At 39.2% G+C, this 18,677-nt stretch overlaps 1 protein-coding gene across 4 annotated transcripts in view; it reads left to right on the top strand.

The window, feature by feature from the left end:
- Positions 1-89: 89 nt before the first annotated feature.
- Positions 90-18,677, top strand: part of SERPINI1 (serpin family I member 1) — a 50,768-nt gene continuing 32,180 nt past the window's right edge. The window contains exon 1 of one of the 4 annotated variants that reach the window (XM_055816935.1): positions 90-161. The gene's annotated coding sequence lies outside the window, so the exon portion shown is untranslated. Of the gene's footprint in view, positions 162-266; positions 654-1,104; positions 1,234-17,055; positions 17,117-18,677 lie in introns of those variants that run through there. The other 3 variants (XM_055816936.1, XM_013298145.3, XM_027784789.2) reach the window with 3 other exon arrangements.

Here is an 18,677-nt window from a genome sequence, read left to right as displayed (position 1 = left end):
GCGCGCAGCTGGCGGGGTGTGGGCGGGGCCTCCGCGGGGCGGGGCGGTGAGACTACCCCGGCGGTGGCGGCGGGGGGAGCACAGCCGCGGCGGAGCGCGGAGCTGTGTGTTCGGCGGCGGGCGGCGGGTGGGGGTGTGGCGGCGGCGGCGGCGGCGGGCCGGTGAGTGCGCTGTCCCTTCGCTGCTGGCGGTGTGTGCGTGGGCGGTGGCTCTAGTTTATTTCTTCAACTGAGTGAAGCTTTCTGTGGCTGTGCACGCGTGTCCGGGTGTCGGTAGCGGAGCAACGCCTGGCCACTCCAGGGGCCGCCGGTGGGAGCGCCGGTACGGCCCGGGCTGGCGCCGAGCGGGAAGGTGCCGCCGCGGCGTTCCGTTAGCGCCTGAGGGGAGGGAGGCTGCGCCCGCCGCGCCGCCCGCTGCGGCGGGGAGAGGAGGCGTGTGGGCACGGAGGTGCTTCCCCGGCGGTGGGAGAACTTGGGAAGGGGGAGAAACCAGCCCGGCACCCCGCGGGTGCTGGGTCGCCCTTTGTCTCCCGCCTGCCTGCGCTGTCCGCCGGCGGCGGTGGGCGGGAAACCGCTCCCGCCCCTGAGGAGCCGCAGCCCCGCTCGCCAGCCTCGGCGCTCGGCACCAGCACTTTGTTGTCAACTTGGGCTGTGGTAAGTGTTGCGGCGGGACTTCTTCAAAACCCGTCCGTGCCGAAGCAGGCGGTGTCGTGAGGGTCTGCGTGCCCTTTGGGGTCGCTGCCCGCCCGGAGCGCGGTTCTGAGGGGCTTCCCTGGCGTGTGGCACGCTCCGTGCTGTCAGCTCCCTCCCTGCGCCGCAGACCGTACGTGTGTGCCGGGTGTTCCCTCTTTCGGCTGTTCAAACAATTAAGTAAACTTGTGTATTATGTCGAGGTAATTGTCCTGGTAAGCCTGAAGATTTAAAGTTTTAAGTTAAACTTAAAATGAGCTCAATTGTTAAAATGTTAACTCAGTTCTGGGTTTGTGTCTGCGTGCCTGATGCATCAGTATTAAAAGTCGCTTTTTTTTTTTTTAAATACTGCTCCCTATTACCTAATGTTAATGAGACACATGAATTCCGATGCGAACGTGTGAATGAACAGCTAGAGTATTAAACTTGTCAAACGCTGGCTGTAACTTCTCGCAGCACTGAGACGGCAAAGTGGGAAGACTGTGATGTCTGTGGGAGCAGGCAGATCATGTGCATGTAACCAGTCCCCCTCGCCTTCACGTAGGTGAGCAAGAGCACTACGTAGAAAAAAAAAAAAAAGAAAAAAAGTATCTGGATTATTATACTTTATTACGTGTACTGAATTTTCTCCTCCCCCTGCCACCTTGTTTTAATTGGGTCTTTGTATGATCTCTCACATATCAAATACTCCATGGATCTTGGTATTACAGGGCTACTTAAAACTAGAATAGTGTGTACGAATTGTCTAATATTAATCACCTGCAATCTCTGATTCCTCAATTCTTGTCTCATCGTTTTTAATGTGATCAGTAGTTCAGTCTAATAGAAAATGATGCTATTCTGCTTAGGTGAGAGACATTTACCAAAATCTCATAACATTAAGTCAAATGCATGTCTATTGAATTTTATCCTTTCTGTGAAATCGGTACATTTTAAAGTTAAGCTAGAAAGCCACAGTCCTACAGGTGCTAAAACTTAAAATAAAGTATATTATCTACCTCCATAAATTCTGTAATACTATTCCAAATTCTGTCTTCTTTTTTTATTACTTTTTTTTTTTCCAAATCAGTGGGGTCTTGGACCAGATTCATACTTTTTAAATTTACATCTATTGTGTTTTTCATAACAGTTGTGGGTTTGTTGAGTGTAATGAGGAACAGTTGCTGAGGTAGGATGGAGGAACAGTTAATGGCTTTTTCTTTAAGGTATGGGTTGTCTACAGAATTACACAGGGCAATTTAAGAGGTAATACAAGGTGAAGGCTTGTGGCGGTGTTAAGTTTGCTATTAAATGTAGTCATGAGTTCCAAAATATATCTTTACCAGACTTCCTATGCTCTATGTTCACATTCTCAAGTTCAGTTTGAGACTGAGTTTGGGTTTTTAAATTTGCTTTGACTTTGTCTCTCCATCTACCATTTTCAGCAAATGATTTGTTCACATGTATGTGAAAATATTCATGAAGCTGTTGCTCATCTACTTTCATATTCATTGTTGAAACCACACAATATGCTGTGTGTATGTTAGCCTACTGAACGCTTTAGCTACGGCACTGCCGGCTCAAATTGATTCCAAAAATGGCTTGGGATTAATGCACCTTTGAGTTGCTAAGTGACTTGCTTACTGTGGGAGCCTGCTGATGCGGTGTGTTTTTGTGTATGTTTTAAGACTTGGGTCTTTTGACCTTTTCTCATCCCATCCTCTCAGATGGAAGAATGTGTATATATTCATGCATAGTCTAGCAGAATTCTAGGAACACTACATTGTTGGAGTAACTCTTCTGAAATTTATTCTGTAGATGTAAATGCTGTGTTTATGTGTAATTTAATTCAACTCCTAATCTCACCAAACTAACAGTGGCGAGGGGTTAGTGCTTAGGATTAATCATATCAAGATCTAACTACTCTTGGCTCTTTAAAGTCCTTTTCAATTCATCATCCATAAAGACACATTTTTGGTGTAGCTGAATACATTTAAAAATACTTTCTGACAATCCATGTAGGCAATATATTATTCTTGTCTTTGTAAAGCCTAGGTCAAATATGAGTTATGTACGTCTGTCCTATGCTCAGTCTTTAGGTTGTCCTCATCTTAATTTTTCTGGCATGTAAACAAGTCTTCAAAAATTAATGTCTAGTTTATTTTATATACTCTTGCACTATCTCTGGTACAGTCAGTATCTCTGGTTACATGTCGGTATAATGGGCACATGGTAGGGAAAGACGTCTATATAGTCAACTATGATTAGCGATAGCTTTGTATTTTTGCGCAAATACTTGAAAGAGCAGAGTAGTGAAATTTGGAAATATCTCTTAAATTCTTGCATTTAATTCATGTCTTTCAAGCACTGCTAGTCTTGTGAACTGGATGATAAAAGGTTAGTGGAACTTGGGAGTGGGGAGAAATAATGCAATATGCGTTCCTGCAGGAGGAAAGGAAATACTTTCTGAATTTTGAATTATTGACTTGACAGAACAAGACATGTTCTTCAAACTTCTGGAGATAATGAAGCTAGCCACTTTCAGACAAATAATAATCCCACAATTCAATAACAAATGTAAAGCTTTGGACTTATTTTACATCCCTGCCGTTTTGACTGCTTTAAATTACCAAGTGCAGGTGGAAGTGAAGTGTGTCAATCACATTAGGAATATGGTGGGGGTTTTGTAGTGTAAATACCTTAGTACGGTCATTGGAAGGGGGATTTATGTTGGAGAAGGTCTCTAACAATACAGTACTGTGAGAATTTAAGTTGATTAATTCCTATATGAAATATTTTCAATTTCCTGACTTCAGTGAAAGAATACCATGTCGTCTTTTTTCACTTTGCCTCCCACAAATTCTGTTTCTAAAAAGATAACCACATATTGTACTAAATTTAAATGTAGACAAGATAATCTGCATTTTGCTATTAAGTAATGCGACACTGCGTAGCATTACTTTAAAATTAAAAGCTTCAATTTTGTTTTCCATTAGTCTCACATGCACACATTCCACTTCCAGTTGATCCCTCAGCCAAGCCAAGATCGGAGGTAGGTGCTGGAAGTGGTCTAGTGACTCTGCATTTCAAAGCATGAACCTTCCTGGTAGTGCAGCCACTGCTTAACTTGGCCTGTCTGTGTAGCAGTAGCGTTCTGTTCTGCCTGTTTGTGTTTAGAGTAGTTCCGAGTGGCATCTCGTTTGGTGGCCTTAATAATGTGTGTATGATAAAGAATTGTTCTTACGTGGTATGATTAAAATATCAACTGTAAGGTCACGTTCTGCTTTGTTTAATATACTTCAAAGCTAGTGATTATGAAAACTGCAGACTGTGGCTAATGTGATAAAAGCTGTGTGAGTTATCCGCATCCTTTTTTTGGTCTTTAGGGTCATTGCAAAGCAGCTGTAGCTATGAGAAAATTTCTTATTGATACAAGCTAATGAGTTAAATATGTGTCTGGTTTTGGGATTAATAAGGTTTGACCTTCTGGGTTGTAAAGGATTTTTGGTTTAGTTGAGTGTTTAAATATTATGATAAATCTTGAGAAATACTTTTTCAGACTTGACACTATTCCTTCAGGAAGAATCAATAATGACAAGTAATATACCGTCTAGAAGAAGAGAATTAAAATTATGTGGTTGTACTCGGTTTTAACCAAATAGCTAGCCTGTTAATCAGAAAATACCTTTCCACTTGTTTGTGTACTTCAGCCCTGCAATCTTGAACTATTACAGTTATGCCTAACCAAATAATTATTTAATAATGTAAACTATTTCCACGCTGCTGTATATGTCTACAAATCTAATGCTGTGATGATTTGATGGAGCTAATGCACAATTGGCTGCTTTTAGAAAGATCAGTTCTGTCAGAATTGTAGCTGAGACGGTACCATGTCTGCAGTGGAATTTCTTAAATACACAAAACCAAGCACTTGTTAGCTAGGAATGATCTCTTCCAAACCTCAGGGAAACTTCGGTTCCTGTGCTCTTCTGTTTTCATCTATTTTTGTCATCCATGTGTCTGTGTGTGCAGTGGGTTTGGGGATTTCCTTGTTTGAAGAGAGAACTGTTGTTTCCTTTCTAACTCTTTTGAGCAACATATTTAGCCTTTGGTTTTGTTTTGCTTTTTGAATTCTGACTGAATTCTGAGAATTTTGCTCAGACACCACAGGAAAGCGAATGCTTTAATTGCCCTTGCAATAAGATAGTAAGTCCAAATGCTTACTCTCTAGTTGCATTTTGCATCTGCTACTTTTTGAGCAGCGACGCCTTCCCAGCCCTTGATTCTCCTGCAGAAGTTTGGAGTAAGCTGGAGAACTTGGACATCTATTCTTTAATGTGACTTTTTTTTTAACTGACCTTGTCATGTCAAGGCAATGTTAGGAGCATGGGTACTTTGCCAAAGACAGCCTGTCTGAACTCCTCATGATCACTTAGCCACTGGGGATTGCCTCCTTCCTTGACAGTATAGCAAAACGTCATTTTTCAGTTAATGTTTCTGTCTGAGGTGATGTTCACTGCCCCAGTTTCCCCATACATCTCAGTTATGTAATTTGTAGTTACAAAGAGAATAGGTTTAAGGATTTAAGACATCTTTTTTAATTGGTACACTGAGACTGCTCTTTTCAAATGCTTTTCCCCCCCCCATTTAAATTACAGCAGTTCTTGGAGCATTTAATGATAGTGTACTTCCTGTAGCCATTTGAATTCACTGGAGCAACTCATGTTTTCTTTATTGTTTTTTTTTTTTTCTGGTTTTTTTTTTCAAAAGAAACTGTTTTAAGCTATTAATCGAAACCTAAGACAACACAACTTAGTGTAGACCAGGTCTTCAACTTGAGATCCTGTTGATCTAAAGGAAAGGTGTGGAGGTGCCTACCCAAATTGCTGTGAGTATATGTAAAGCCTGTAGGTGAACGATAACCTTTTCATCTGCAAAGAAAAATGAGAAGTGGGAGGAAGAAGAGAGGGAAGCCAAGTTATTTTTACTGTAAATATGTCAGTTTATTGACTTGTTAATTTCAGATTTATTCAAAAAAGCAGGAGGAGGAAACAGTAATGTCTGCCAAAACCAAAGTAATTACTGGGAGTTGAAAGATGTCTAATGATTCTTACAAGTACTAAAGAGGAATAAACTATTCTCTTATTAAACTGGATATGGACCTTTAAAACCCTGTAGTAATCCTGCTCTGTCTTAAAAAGCATGTGTGCTTACATATGGTGAATAAAAACATCTTTATTAAAGTAACATTGTTTATTCACAGTAACATTACAGGCAGCAGGTGTTTTTGTTGTTAAAAAAAACCCCACACCACCTCAAAGCTGACTCCGCACTTGCCAAATATTACCTGAACGTTTATTTTGTAAAGCTGATGTTTGAGCTGAAGAGGATAGAATAGACTTTCAGTTTGATCCTTAATGTCCCTGCTACACCTTCATGGTCCAGCATGAAAAAGAAGGTCTTGTTTCACGACTGCATGTGCTATGGACCATCCTTTTTCTTTTTTTCTTGTCCTGTAACTCTGGCTGTGATTAGTTCAGTCACAGAATTCACAAACATGTCTGTTCTTTTATCTAAGGAAGTTATCAGTGGAGGTCTGGGAAGAAGAGAGCAGCAGTGTTTGAGAATCTCTTAAGAGAAGTAAGGCAAGGTGTTGAAAAGAGCAACCATCTAGCACTTGCATTATAAACACAGATGTGGAGCTGAACCCTTTTAATTCAACACTGTTTTGGTTTTTGGTTGCTATGATCTCATTTTCATCCTGCAGCAATGTTGATCTAAGTATTGCAGACAGAGATTATGTGTTGTCCATAACTGATAGTAGTTAAGGTCTGGAAGGGATGTTTTGCCTTTGCCTTTCATCACTCCTCTGCATCAGAATTGGGCCTTTCCTCTTCATCTGCTTGTCTGTTTTTATCAGTCTCCTTCAGTGCTCAGGCTTAACCAACCGTCCAGATCTCCCTCTACATGCTGTAGCGTTTCCCCTGCTATGCCCATGGTGCTTTTGCTCCTGCAGTGTGTGCCTGTAGATCTTTGCTTCTTTTAATCTCCAAGCAGCATTGCCCAACTCCTTAATTCTGCCATCTGAACATGCTGCTGCAAGGAAGCAGAACTGTGAGATGTACTAGATGTGGCTTTCTTTTCAGAGTAAGCAGGAGTAGTTTTATTTATACTGGTTCAAACAGAAAACAGTAGTCTGTGAAATATCCCACCCCCATGTGAACCTGTCCAGAAGTGGTTTGGTTTTTTAAAGTTTTTGGTGGTTTGTTTGTTGTTTTTTTTTATTTAAGCCAGAGACAAGGGAATGGCTAATGAATAACGTCTTCCCACATCTACCCCTGCCCCTCATGTGACAAACCTGAGTGAGTCAGGTGTGTAAAGAGCATCTCTAAATAGGAAATAGGAATTCAGCAAGACATGAAGTAACATCCTTCATAGAAGGAAGAAGCCTTATAGGACTAAGCAGCCTGAAACAGTGTTTGTGGTGCTTTGTAGCTCTGAGTGTTCTCATTCTTCTTACTGGGGATAGGTTCTGAATGTCATGAGTGCCTGAATGCAACTCCTCAATTCACTGTCACCTGTGTAGTCGCTGCATGCAACAACTGTGCTTATTCTCAGTTTGTAGGAGAGAGCCTTTGATTAGTCCTCCCCAGCATCTCTGAGGCATAGAAAATGTCACAGTAGCACAGAAGCCTCTGGATTTCAGAGCTTTTGGAGTCTCCACCTGCACAGAAGCTACTTGGCGTCATCTGTAGGTGGCAGCTTCCATCTGCGCTCCCTACCATGTGTGTGCTGAAATACTAAAGAAAGCAGGGCATTAGATCTACGAGGAGATACCAAGAAAAACAAATATGAGAAAAACAAGCAAGAAGAAATCTCTAATTACGGGGGATATGGAGCAGCAGGGCATATAGAGAAGATACCCATGAAAGTGAGTAAGAAACAAATTGACTGTAAGTGGATTTGTTTTGAGGGGATGATATGCATGAAGCGAAAAAATGCCACTGGTGATTTTTCGATACAAATGTGTGGGAGGAGCATGTACATACAATATTAAAACACAGTACACTTGTGAATTGCCACAAGTGATAGTAGGTCTTCATATATGAAGTGACAGCAAAATACCTTTTAGCTTCAAGAGGACAAGCTTTTACTCAGTCACTGTGAAAATAAAACCTTGAAATGAAGGTAGCATATTTCTGTACAAGGACGCTAGGATATCTTGTATTTGGGAGGAAAGCAACGTAAGTTCAAATCTGCATTTAAAATTGTTACAAGGAGCTAGGTCTAATACCTAGCTCTATCATCTTTACTTGTAGTGAAAGTCCTATGGAAGCAGCTGTATGATAGTGTGTTCCCACTATTTGTCATTTTGGTATTGGTAGAGACTAATTGAATTTATATTCACCATTCTTTGCTAATCCTTATCTATGTAAGTATCCTGTCTTTGAGTTATTCCTTAAGAATTGTAGGGCTTTAGAAGAATCCTCAGCAATATTGCTGAAGCACTGAGAGAGCAAGGACAAAATTAAATTTTTGCTTTCAAAGGCTCTAGGATTGTTCTGGAAGCTCAGAGAAGGTAATGCTAATGGACAGGATAGTTTTAAAGGAAGAAGAAAAAAATACTGGTTTTTTAGATTATTTGGTATAGACAAGTAATTTAATCTATACTTGACCTGCATTTCTCCACCATTAAACAAAAAGAGACTCCTCCTACTCATAAAATAAAATCCAGTAATGCGTGTGAGGCATGTGGGTGTTAGTTCGTTAAAAGGTAAAGGTTTATTTGAATGTGATTAATACTTTTAACAACCTTAATGTGTTGTATAATAGAAGTCATGTAAGCAACTAGGTGGTCGTGTAATTCAGCAGACATGGTGGTCTTTGCTATCCTAGAGCAGCTTGGTATAGATTTTTAGAGATACTAAATCATTCATATTAATTACTCTAAGAATAAATGGTAACATTTATCATAGACTTCCTGTTTTTATTTTGTAAATCTTTCAATGCAATGATGGAATAATGCTTTGAAAGCCAACAATTGCAAATCTGAGATATTGTTTGAATTGTAGAGGCATTTTGCATTGTCCTGATCAAAGTAACAAGTATCATAAATAGACTTACACAACACATAAATATTATGTACGTTCAAGGAGGCCATTAGAATACATCATTTATTTGGAAAATATTTGAGATAATGTATTGCTCACTCATAGAAAAATTCAATGTTGAGTTGAATTTCAATCAAGACTGTGAAAATACTTGATATCCTTTTGAAACAAGAAATTGTGCCATCACTGAAGTCTTGCAAGGCTGTGCATAGACAGGAAATGGCGTATTAATATTAAATTTCCATCTTTTCCACGCTTGAATGGAGTAGATCTGAAGTCACTTCGTTCAACAAAACAGCAATTTGGAACTGCTTTACAGAGTTCACTTGAGGCAACCTGCTCTTGCTAGTTCCCTTTAAATATGGATTATGGAGACTACTGAAGACTTTTTCATATTTAAATTGCCACTAGTTTTATTTTCTTACATTTTACCTGGTTGACTTGGGAAATAAATTTTTTCTGTCTTTTGGCTTACACAAAATATAGTTAATTAAGATATGCTATACTTTCTCTCCAGAGTCGAAGTATAATGTTCAGCTGGCCGACTTGCATGAATAATCCATCACTGTGTATCATTAATTTAGAAGACAAGCTATGGTAATTGATGTCTTTATGCAAGCTATGGAAATGCTTAGGGAAATCGCTTATTTTCTTGTTTGTGCATTTTTTTACGTTTGTTTTAGAATATTTCTAGGCCTGAGTAGTGTTGCGTTGTAGCCTCTGAAACAGATTAGCCTAGATTAACTGTTTCTGTGGGAACAGAACCATTTCTTGTTTTTGAGTAAAAATCTGAATATTTTTATCTGAAAAACTATTAAAATTGTAAGACTTAACCTTGGGCAAATCTTGTGCACATATACTGGATGAACCACTGCATAAGTTATGGAAGTTTCTAGTATAAAGGCCTGGCACAGTGATATTAGCAGTAGCCCCTATATAGTAAAAATGTCTTTCAAAAATTATGACATTATTATATCTGGTACTGGAAAGAGGGATTGCAAGCATTAGTACATATTGTGTAAGTTGGTATTTAGACCTTCCTATACTTTGGTACATTGGAAGTGATTACCTGATGAGTTGGTAGCATGTTTCTCTATCAAACTAAGCATAACAAAAGCTGATGATATGTATATTTTCTTGGAAGACTTACACCTGAAGATAATTTAGCACACAATTCATAAAGTTTGCTTATATGTTGTTCCATTGTAACCATTGTGTCTGTATGGCTAGAAAAGTTACTGATTTTTGTTTCCTTTGTAGGTATCCCTTCACTTTCACTCATAATTGAAACATTAGAGTTTACTAGTCTATTGCGGTACATAGCAATTTACAATTATTTTGTCCATCTTCAAAACAAGAAAGAGGCAGCCAAGTTGGTATTTGAATGAGAGTCGACTGCTTAGTGGTATTTCAGTAGCAGTTTAGAAGCTGAGTATCAATAACCTATAAGAAAGGCATCAGGTTGCTGAGGTAAATACACCAAATGGCAATCATTTTTGGGTTCTAACAGATCAGAGTAATTTCAGCATTTTTTTCTTTTATTGCTGGTCCCTTATATTTGAAAATAAATGTCTGTTCTACCTCTAAATTCCTCCTGTATCAGCAACCAAAGATCTTTGTCTTCAGTTTGAGTCTTTCAACTTCATATGTGGTATTGCATTTGCAGAAAGGTTATGGGCTCCGCCTTAAATAGACTTTATGCTTTTCATTACAAAAAAAATAATTTTATGAACCTATGAAAGGTTTTGTAATGTGTGCATGCAGATTTCATATATGCAAATTGCAATAGAATTAATGTATTTCAATTGGCTGTAATGGGTCTTGGATTATATGTGATGTTTTCTATTCCATAGAGGAAACTTCTTAAATACTACTTATGTGTTCAGTAACTGAAATGCAAAAGGGACCATTTCTACATATAGTCCTTAAGATGTAATAATTCTGAAAATGAACAGGCATACTTCTTTTGTGCCTTCCCCCCCCGGGAATATTTACCTCCCATTTAAGCACCAAAATAGAGGCTTGTTTTCTCATGTGCTTGGCTACTCCTGCTTGCTCTCAACCGAGCTCTGGTGCGCTGCACTTTGAGAAATCCAACCCCTGAATTTTGGCATGATATGTAGGAACAAAAAGAGAACATGTTCACAATAAACTGGCATTTGAGCTAAATTCAAGTAGTCTTTGCCATTTTGGTTTAAATCTGTAAGATATGAGAAGTATCATAGCTTCAGTTATTGAAAAATGGTAATCGCAACTCTTTATAAAGTGAGATCAACCAGGTTTATTAATGCTTCCTGTGGACATACAGTGACTTTGCCCTGGGATGTTAAATGCCAAATTGAGTTGTGTAATTTTACTTTTTTCCCCCTTACAGACTGAGTGGCTAAACGTGCAGAATTTTCTGAGTAGCTCAAAATATTTTTGTAATACTAACTCAAGCCAAGGGGGAAAAGAAAATGTCATTTTTCAGGCCTTCTATTTAAAAGCAAAGATGCATAGTGAACAGAACCTGGTTCCTAATGGGGTTTGTATGCCAGCCACAAAACTCAGGAAATGGTGACTATTTCTGTGTTTCCATGCCTGATAAGGAACAGAGATTTGAACCTTATTTGCCTGCTTTGCAAAAAATTCCAAAATCATTGAACCAATAGAGATTTTGAGCTGCACCTTTCTTGGTGTTCCCTTAACAATTGTTTCATTTGTGCAGAACATAGACTGGGAGTGTATTTATGTAGTCTTTTTCTCTTGCTTTCCCTCTCATGCATCTTCCATGTGAGTTCACTATTCATTAGGTCACTAAAGTCCTTTTCAGCACTGTTTTTCAGTATTTAGAGGGTAGATAGCTTTATGGTTCTTAAAATGGGGGCATAGAATATATATGGGTAGAGGTGTACATGTGTATGTATACATGTATGTGTACGTATCTTTTTCAGAATATGGAGGACAGAGAAAATGTATTCTGTATATGAGAAACTCAATTCTCTAGTTCATCTGCTCTCCCAAGTCACAGTCAACTGTCTCTTGACTCCTGACATGCTTGTCTAGCCTTCTTAAAGGGATCTAGTGGATATGGGTAGATCTAGAGAGCTCCCCAGGCAACTTACTCCACAGCTTCATTGTCTTTGCTATCAAAATACTATTGTTAAAGTCCAGTCTGACGTTTTGTTACTACAGTTTGTGAGTTTTCTTGTCCCATCCACTATGTGTACAGAATCAGATTAATATTTTAATTGCTTTTTTTCTTCTTTCTCCATGGTTGATACCAAAGATAGAGCCTGAAATAAAACATGCCCAAACTGGCAGTATGTGAACTTTTAAGTCCACAATACTTTCATACTTGGCTATCTCAACTGGCATCATTTTTAGTCCAATTAAAAAATAAGTACTTGCCTTAAAAAAGTAACAGCTGGACTGCTATCACAGTCAAGCTTAGAAGAAAGTTACGTAGAAAGTACTGGTTTTTGAAAGGTACTGCTTGATAATATAAGCTTTTATTTTACAGTAAGCAGCTTGACCTCTTTGACAATTGGTTTGCAATATCATAAACCAAATACACTGAGACATCCACAGTTTGATCAGGACATTACAGGGGAGAAAATTCTAGTATGCATTCCCGAATAAAGTAATCTCAGCAGTTAGAGGGAGTGGAGAGTTGCTGATGTCAAATAGCAGGTGAATATGTTTGCAGTTCCCTTCCTGAAACAAGCCAGCAAAAAGATAGTGGTGAGACCTATGAAAATCTGAACAACCTGAGGACTTTGAGGTAGTTAGTGCTCTCATTTTGTAACATCAAGGTCTGACTCTTTCTATATAAACAGGTTAAACTAGTAGAACCTTTTAAAACATATACAAGGAAATGTTTCTTTAATAGGGCCACAGTAAAGATTTTTTCTTAATGCAGACTCACTGAAAGGGAGTGTAAGCAGTGTTTGAGCTTAGGGATCAGCTGTGGCCACTCAGGCTTGTAATTACAGTTGTGATAAGTGTGTTTTCAAGCCTTGCTGTACTGAGAGTTTTCTTAATCCATTATTTTACTAGGTCTTTGAATTGCCCCTCCTAGTACATCATAACAATTCCTGAATCCCTGTGAATCATGGGAAAACAAATGTTAGGCTATTAATTTCTGGCTATAGAGAGACATAAATTTAAATCTTACCTAGGCAAGTGCATGGTTGTGCCTGACATCATTAATTCTGTGTTTAGTAGGCACAGTAAGCATGCAAATATTACAACTCGATATCCAGTGAAGACTGGACTGTTTAAAGTCTAGCATTTTAATTTACCATTGGGGGGAAAATGTGTAGTACACTTTTAATCTATTAATAGTCTGTTACTGCAGACTTTGGGAACTAGAAGAGACATCCCCTATTTAAGGTTTGATATTTGCTGCAGTTGGCTTCCCTGTATTTTTATGAAAGCAAGCATGAAGCTGTCGTCTCAGCTGATTACTGTTTGCTCTTTAGGTCATGCAGAAATCCGTGCCATTGAATGTCAAACAGGACTGGACACTTGATACAGTTGAGCTGCTTTCACCTGTATGCAGAGAGTTTACTGCTTAAAACAACAAAACTATGAGCATTGTTCTTCACTTGAGGAGAGCCTGTACATTCTGCCTTGGAGAACTTTGAACAAAGAAGAAATAAACTTAAAAAAAACTTCAGATGAATAGTTTCATACTGGAAGTAATGTTTCCCCTTTAATTTCTACTACTATACCTGCTTCTGTCCCTCTAGCAGGTGGGCTAGCCATAATTTTAAACACCATTTCCTATATCACGGTGATAAACTTTCTGATTACGAGACAGAGGGGGCTGAGGTATACGGTCTAGTTTCCACACGGTGTACAGCTGGTCTCTGTGTGCTTCTTCAAGGATTAACAGATTCTTCGTGTGATTAGAGGTGAGCTTTTGACCATTTGCACATTGGGGTGTATTTGGATCCAATAGAACTGTTCTGTAGTGAATAAAAAAATGGGCAACACTTCTCATACAGCTGCACCAATTGCAAGCCTGTATGAGGCAAGGAGTTCTAGTTGATTGTTGGCTGAGTTTGCTGCTGAGGTATATTGATTGAAAATTAAAATATCTTTTCAGCTGTGGCTGTGTTAATGGAACAGGTTGGCACAAACTGGATCTAAACTCCTTGCTGTGAGGTACATCTGTCCATTTACCTATGTAACACCTTAATTTAGACATTAGCAGTCAATCTGTGGGAAATCTTGAAAACTGGGATCTTACAGGCAGAAGAATTCAGGTTAGCCTATTTACTTTTCAAAGCCACGCTACTTAAAAAGATTAACCTAATTTCTAATAAGAATGTGTATATTACCCATCAATGTAAAATATTAAGCGTGCATGAATCATAGCTTATACTACAAAAAATGGCAGTAAAATTATTGTCTCTCTAACAAAAGGTAGAATTAATATTAACTTGCCATGGGAAATCCTAGAGGAAACACCTAAGACTTGCTGGAAAACAGTCTGTTTCTGGGAGGGAGAGACAATGAGATTTCAAACCTTGTTTTTCATTCTGGGTGTTGGAAATGATTACTTTCTGTAAGGTATTGGAGTTTATGAATTATAAAAACCCATTTAAAAATCTTAAAAGAAACCAAAACCAACCAACCAAGCAAACAAAAAAATCCCCAAACACACTCAGTACAACATAGCACAAATATGTTCATATAGCCACAGGGAGACTGTGTAGATGTGAGCCAGTGAACAATGGAAGCGGACTGTTTCTTCAGTGCTTCATGATTGCTCTTGTTCATGTGAATTACTTCAGCATTTAGAATTGGATCTAACATGATACAAGCTTTTTTGTGTGGGAGAATAAGCAAGATTAAGACAAATTCAGCTCCCCACATGTGTTGGTTAAATGGCTCATCATCAAGTGGATACTTGGAACAGCATCAGTTCTCATAAACACAAACCAATGAGGCATGAACAGTGATCCACAGAAGTGTGCTTCAAGGCCAGATTCCATTTTCCAGGCACAGCTTGAATACTGGACTCTAAACTGAGCTGTTTTGTCCATGGTGAGCCAAGAGGGGTATATTGACAGCTACAGATCTCCAAGGCCAGGGCAAACAAAACTGTAAGAACAAAAATGTGAATATTTCACACACACACCCAAGTAAAATGAGTCTTGTTTTTTTGCCTCTAACTGAAGAAGCTATATTTCTTTGGTTGTTGCAGGTCTTCTGTTGTGTGTAAGATACCTGCACAGCACAGAATGGGTTTTTTTCCTCTCTGCCTTTTTCTTTCAGTTTCCAGCTCTCCCATTTACCCCTTGAAACTGCTACTGTTCCAGATATTCTCTCTGAACAATTTCAGTAACACATGCAGAGCACTGAGTTTGCTCCTTTTCTTCATACCCTGCCAGCTCCCCCAGTTTGAACAGTTTGAGGCTACTACTGTTTCCTTTTTTCTTAAGCTGGTAAGCTCATAGATGCTTATGAAGAAGCAGGAGGGAGGAAGGACTTGAATGATGATGTGGAGAAAAAAGTGAGGATTTTAGTGGCAATTCTGCCCACTATGCCACGCTAGCTGGTTTTTCATCCTGTCCAGATACTATGTGAGTTGGTCAGTTGCCTGTATTGGTGTCTGTAATTGGGCGATGCCCTGGCTGCTTTCTTTTTTTAGAGATTTGCAGAGCTGCTCTCAAGTGGAAGAAAACTGGAGTTCTGGTGTTGAAGAAATCAGAGATAAGAGACACATTAAAATATTTGAAAATATGTGAAAACTCTTGGTTGAGCAGATAGCAGTGATGCTGAACCCTAAGAGGAAAGAATTGGAATTGGCTGTAGGTCAGGAAGGAGGGGAAGTTTCATTTTGTTCTCCATGTGGTCTCTCCATGCTTCTCACCCCCTTTGGGAAGAGCAGTGATCAGCATGCTTCACATCAAAAAGAAATCCTTATCATATGCCTTGTTTGGAGTTTTACACTGTGTGAAAGAGTGAAAAATTCTGTTACTAGCTGAATTTTGCATCCAGATTTTCCTGTATTTTTTTAGGAAAAAAAAAGTCATTATTGTGTAACATTTTATGCTGTTATCCGAGAGAAATATTTGAAGCGGTGAAGCTTATATAGCAGCGCTATATTTTTTTGTGTTACTGACTTTGATGGAATGTACTTGTTCGCTGGTTCATAAGTAAATACCCTCTGTGTGACTCTTCTTTCTTGTCCTTTTCTCTCTGAAGTTTTTGTGTGAGACCAGCTTTACAGGCTGTTTTTATTTTGGATTTTTGTATCAATTGTGGCTCTGTTGGTCAGCCTCAGCACACTTGCCAAAACAGCTTTTTCAACTCGGTTTTTAAAAACAGCCTTTCATAGGCCCTGTCCAGCATCAGCTGCTGTGCCAGGACAGCTCTATTAACTGGATGGTAATGGCCTGGCCACCTCTGCCAACAGGGTCCCCAGGCTGGCTCCAGAGCAGCTGCCAGCACGGAAGGTGCCAGGGCTGCGGGGTGGCTGGGGAAGCAGGGCTGGCATACTGCTGTGCTCGAGAGAGAGCGTGGGCCAGTGTTTCATACTGTTCTGTTGCTGGCTGTCAGGACTGTGCCTGTTGTGACGCTCTGTCTGATACATGCAGTTGCTTCTAAGAGTAATTGCAGCTGGCTGGAAGCTCACCAACAGCTGCGGCTGCTGCTGTCTTGCATCTTCTGTATAGAAATGGACTATCAAGCTGAGAAGCAATGTCCGTGCGTTATAAATAACAGTCCTTGTAACAATGAATTGTCCATTGTAATTAATCAGGGTACAACATCTACTTTTAATGCTAGGATTAATTGGTGGTTTCTTTTTTTCCCCCCCCAAAAATAATCTGTATATCTTGTTACTGTAAAAAACTAATTCTACTCTAAGTAGTGTTAACGTAAGCGAATAACAACTCTCCTGGTGATAGTGACATTACCTAAGTGTAAATGGAGCCCAATGTTGATTGCAAGTCTGAAGCCAGTATTGTTCTATAGGAAAGCAAGCTGGTTTGTATGTCACGCTTGCATTCAGTTTATGAAGCGATAGACTCTTTTCTGAAATCCTGATACATTTTAATTTACTTTCTTCATCTTGTTGATGTAGTTTTACCATAGGCTGATCTTTTTTCTTCTGAAGTCCTGGTGAAGGAAGCTAAACAATATATCGAAGAATTAACTTCTGCTTTGAACTTTTGAAACGGTGTTTTGCAGCCAAGATATACCTTGTCTGTTACATTGAGATGATTTATAGACTATCATTCCTCATTGCATACTGTTAAAGATATTTAAATTTTTTTCAGGTGGTTGGTAGGCTTTTGAAATGCATTCAGCAAGTCCCTTCCAAAGAGATGCAGTTTTAAGGTACTTTTTATGCAGTATCTCCTATTCCTATGAATCCCTGAATACTGAGGGACTCATGTTCAGTATTTGTTTATCCCCACTGAGTGTCCTCCTTCAGTCCTCCAACATTGGAAGGTTTCAAATTGGCTGTGAGAGCTTGTATAATGCCAGGCAAAGTATATATTCTAATGTAACATATCTCAAGTGACTATGTATAAATACAGAGTTGCAAGAAAAAGTGTATGGGCACATGAAACTTTGTATTCCAAACTCACTTGCTGTAAATGCTTTCACAGAATGTATTATTAATATTTATTGGTTCTGCTGAAACTGTAATATCGTAATGCATTACAGCAATATATGTGACATAAGTGAGAGCTTTCATTGCTTATAAGACTACGCTCTAGTACACGCAGTAGCATCGCCTTTAGACTTAAACTGCAATGATTGCATCTGGCAGTTGCATATGGTGAAACTTAGCTACTGCCCTTTTAATTAAATTATAGTTGGGAGCTTGCTTCTGGGAGCTTCCTGATCAACTGAAATCCACAGTAAAATAACAGAAATGTGACTTATTGTAAGAAAGGGAATTTGCAGCACATGCAAGAGCAGGCAAGAAGTTGTTGTTATATCTAAAGTAACTGATTACAGTGTGCTATCTCTGCTGCTTCTATTAGAAAACAGCTACTAGACAATCAGTTCACACCCTACCTTTCCCAAACAGCCCTAAGGAAACCTGGGGGAGGAGAAATAATGCTGTTGTCTCATTTGGGGTATCTTCCCTAGATGCTGTGAGTGGAGTACTATGTTGGCCTTTTCATTCAAAAGAAAAAGAAGATTTCCAAAAATAGAACTTGGCAGAATTGGTTCTTGAGAGCCTCTTAAGATGCAACTTTACCTCCTATGTCTAGGTATTGTTTATCCTTCCATAGTAAAATCGGGTAAACATCTTCACCACAAGACTAACATGCATGAGAGTAATCTCATTCAGAGTGGTGTATGGGGCTAACAAACCTCACAGAAAAATATATGTAAAAAACCCCAATATTAAAGAAATCAATCTATCCCTGATTAAGCTGCTTCTGTGGAACTTGACACCCCACCCCCCTTTTGATCTGTTGAAAGTAGATCCCGTATAGTATTTCAATTTCTAGCCTTGAGGCTCTCCCCAATCAGGCCTCATTGACTTTCTCAGAAGGGCCACCTGCACACTCGCAATTCTGAGCCTTTATAGTCCCCAAATACTTCATTTTTTTTCTTTCACAGAGGTTGGTTATTTAGTGTATTCTTATTTATAGCTTTTAGTTTGTGGGGCACGTTGTAGCTGTCACAAATAAAAGCGCGTTGCCAAACAATTTCTAAAAAATCCTCTCTTCTAGACAGAAGAAACAAATAGAGAAATTGTGTATGGGTCCTCACAACTGCAGGCCTTATAGTAGTGGATTTTGAAATAAGACCACCTTTTCTCAATTGTCTAGACATGGATTTAGATGTTTGCTTTAGGCTATTCAAATTTTAAGTATTTTGGACATGGCTTCTCAACATATCTTTTTATTTTTTAATTGGAGCTGAGGGATTATGC

The sequence above is a fragment of the Falco peregrinus genome, chromosome 12 (assembly GCF_023634155.1).
Source record: "Falco peregrinus isolate bFalPer1 chromosome 12, bFalPer1.pri, whole genome shotgun sequence".
NCBI lineage: Eukaryota > Metazoa > Chordata > Aves > Falconiformes > Falconidae > Falco > Falco peregrinus.
Note: the sequence above shows the minus strand (reverse complement) of the source record. Positions and strands in the feature narration are given on the sequence as shown.